Source organism: Oncorhynchus keta, chromosome 29 (genome assembly GCF_023373465.1).
Source record: "Oncorhynchus keta strain PuntledgeMale-10-30-2019 chromosome 29, Oket_V2, whole genome shotgun sequence".
In the NCBI taxonomy this organism is placed as follows: Eukaryota; Metazoa; Chordata; class Actinopteri; order Salmoniformes; family Salmonidae; genus Oncorhynchus; species Oncorhynchus keta.
The window spans coordinates 20949270-20953372 of NC_068449.1; positions in this window are offsets into that span (position 1 = coordinate 20949270).

Genomic DNA, 4103 nt, shown 5'->3' on the forward strand with positions numbered 1-4103 from the left:
GCCTACCTGGTTAAATAAAGGTGAGAAAAAAAAGCACTGTGATGCAGTGCCTTAGACCGCTGCGCCACTCGGGAGCCCAGTAAATTTATTTATTTATTTATAATTTAGGTAAATGGAGGGTCACAAATTAAATTCGGTCAAAGCAATCGAGAAATAGGATACTGTACGTCATATAATTTGTGTTAAATTATACAAGTGCTATTGCTTTGGTAACCTAATGTAATTTAACCTAACGTAACATATCCTACTAAAGCAGTCAAACATAATATATCATACTAAATGGGTCAAAGCATACTGATGCAATCAAGACGTTGGATACTATACGTCCTACAGTTCGTCTTATATTCTAAGACCGTTATTCCGTCGGCAGCCTAATGTAATGTAAGCTAACATACACTTAGAAAAAAGTGTTATATCTAGAACCAAAAAGGGTTCTTCAGCTGTCCCCATAGGATAATTCTTTGAAGAATTCTTGATGGTTCCAGGTAGAACCCTTTTGGTTTTATGTAGAACTTTTAGGGTCCTACATGGAATCTAAAATGGTTCTACCTGGAACCAACAAAGGTTTTACCTGGAACCAAAAAGGCTGGAACCATATAACCTACCTACCGGCTCCCTAAAACGTCGGGTAAACAATAGTTTTCTATCTAAAATTCTATCTAAAATTCTCAAATTTAGAGCAGCTGAAGACAAACAGCACATAAAACCGATAAAGTAAGTTTATTGTAATTTTATTCAACATTCTGGCTTGTAAAGGAACATTTACACAATTTTTCAGGGATTCGTTTCAGGCTGTATTTACCAAATAATTGTCTATTACAGCCTAATTAATCAAGCTGTAAACCACTCCTTTTTGGGGGTTATGGGTCAAACCTTTTGAGAACCACTTTTAGACAAACATACATCATTCCAATTGGAACAATGTCACAAGGTGGCAGCATTGGACCATAAAACATTAGGCTATTTCCAATTAAGACTTAAGGCACAACATCTGGTCAACTGTTCGAGAAAATACAATTATAGCCCATGTCAAGTAAAATACTTGCCTAATTATTAATTATAGATCTATGTATTTGTTTTTGCGAAATAAATGACTAATTTGCCCTCAAGAAATACAAAACTGAGGCAGAGAGGTGAGGAAGAACTATTCTGTCAAGATGGTAAAATATTGACTTTACAAACATCTTAGTACATAAGCTCTTTAACATTGTTTTGTTCAAGTTCAAGGTTTTATTGTCACATGCACAGTGAAATGCTTAGCTTGCATTATCAACAGTGCAGTCAGTAATCAATATAAAAATAGTATAACTAATAAAAAAATTAATATATACAGTACCAGTCAAAAGTTTGGACACACCTACTCATTCCAGGGTTTTTCTTTATTTGGACAATTTTCTACTTTGTAGAATAATAGTGAAGACATCAAAACTATGAAATAACACATATGGAATCATGTAGTAATTAAAAAAGTGTTAAACAAATCCAAATATATTTTATATTTGAGATTCTTCAAAGTAATAATAATAATAATAATATATGCCATTTAGCTGACGCTTTTATCCAAAGCGACTTACAGTCATGTGTGCATATATTCTACTTATAATAATAATAATAATATATGCCATTTAGCAGACGCTTTTATCCAAAGCGACTTACAGTCATGTGTGCATACATTCTACTTATGGGTGGTCCCGGGAATCGAACCCACTACCCTGGCGTTACAAGCGCCATGCTCTACCAACTGAGCCAAAGTAGCCACCCTTTGCCTTGATGACAGCTTTGCACACTCTTGGCATTCTCTCAACCAGCTTCATGAGGTAGTGACCTGGAATGCATTTCAATTAACAGGTGTTCCTTGTTAAAAGTTAATTTGTGGAATTTCTTTCCTTATTAATGCGTTTTAGCCAATTAGTTGTGTTGTGACAAATAGGGCTGGCATACAGAAGATATGTTTGTGAAAAGATAAAGTCCATATTATGGCAAGAACAGCTCAAATAATCAAGGAGGAATGACAGTCCGTTACTTTAAGACATGAAGGTCAGTCAATTCAGAAAATTTCAAGAACAAGAAAGTTTCTTCAAGTGCTATGATGAAACTGACTCTCATTATTTACATTTTTGGTTCCAACCGCCGTGTCTTTGTGAGATGCAGAGTAGCTGAACAGGTGATCTCTGTATGTGTGATTCCCACTGTGAAGCATGGAGGAGGAGGTGTGATGGTGTGGGGATTTATTTATAATTCAAGGCACACTTAACCAGCATGGCTACCACAGCATTCTGCAGCGATACGCCATCCATCTGGTTTGCACTTAGTGGGACTATCATTTGTTTTTCAACAGGACAATGATCCAACACACCACCAGGCTGTGTAAGGGCTATTTGACCAAGGGGAGTGATGGAGTGCTGAATCAGATGATCTGGCGTTAACAATCACCCGACCTCAACCCAATTGAGATGGTTTGGGATGAGTTGGACTGCAGAATGGAGGAAAAGCAGCCAACAATTACTTAGCATATGTGGGAACTCCTTCAAGACTGTTGGAAAAACATTCCAGGTGAAGCTGGTTGAGAGAATGCCAAAAGTGTGTAAAGCTGTCATCAAGGCAAAGGGTGGCTACTTTGAAGAATCTAAAATCTAAAATGATTTGTTTAACACTTTTTTTGGTTACTACATGCTTCCATACAGTATGTGTTATCTCATAGTTTTGATGTCTTCACTACTATTCTACAATGTAGAAAATAGTACAAATAAAGAAAAACCTTGAATAATTTTGTGTTTCCAAACTTTTGACTGGTACTGTATATATAATAAAGAAAACACGAGAACAAGAAATAAGTTATGAAGCTTAATACCAAATGTACAATGTGCATGGATACTGGAGTTTTTGATTTCAGTATTTTTTGATTTCACCTTTATTTAACCAGATAGGCTAGTTGAGAACAAGTTCTCATTGACAACTGCGACCTGGCCAAGATAAAGCAAAGCAGTTCGACACATACAACAACACAGAGTTACACAATGGAATAAACAAACATAAAGTCAATACTACAGTAGGAAAAAAAGTCTATATACAGTGTGTGCAAATGAGGTGAGATAAGGGAGGTAAGGCAATAAATAGGCCATGGTGGTGAAGTAATTACAATATAGCAATTAAACACTGGAATGGTAGATGTGCAGAAGATGAATGTGCAAGTAAAGATACTGGGGTACAAAGGAGCAAAATAAATAAATAAATAAATAAATACACTATGGGGATGAGGATGAGGTAGTTGGATGGGCTATTTATAGATGGGCTATGTACAGGTGCAGTGATCTGTGAGCTACTCTGACAGCTGGTGCTTAAAAGCTAGTGAGGGAAATATGAGTCTCCAGCTTCAGTGATTTTTGTAGTTCGTTCCAGTCATTGGCAGCAGAGAACTGTAAGTAAAGACGACCAAAGGAGGAATTGGTTTTGGGGGTGACCAGTGAGATATACCTGCTGGGGTGTGTGCTACAGGTGGGTGCTGCTATGGTGACCACTGAGCTGAGATAAGGCGGGGCTTTACCTTGCAAAGACTTGTAGATGACCTGGAGCCAGTGGGTTTGGCGATGAGTATGAAGTGAGGGCCAGCCAATGAGAGCGTACAGGTCGCAGGGGTGGGTAGTAAATGGGGCTTTGGTGACAAAACTGATGGCACTGTGATAGACTGCATCCAATTTGAGAGTGTTGGAGGCTATTTTGTAAATGACATCACCGTCAAGGATCGGTAGGATGGTCTGTTTTACGAGGGTATGTTTGGCAGCATGAGTGAAGGATGCTTTTGTTGCGAAATAGGAAGCCGATTCTAGATTTAATTTTGGATTGGAGATGCTTAATGTGAGTCTTTTTTTAATGTGAGTCACAAAGTCACATTAAAAACTCATTATAATAAAAATGGTAAACAGTATGGCAGCAGCATAACCGATGGATGGCTGTGTATGTGGTGGTGAGTGTGTCCATGTAAGTGTGTGAGTGAGTGTGTGTGCAAGACTGACAGCGTAGGTACCATGAGCGGATATGTGAACAGGCCTTGAAAGTGACTGGTAGCAACAATATATAAATACTTTTGGTACTATGCTTGTGAT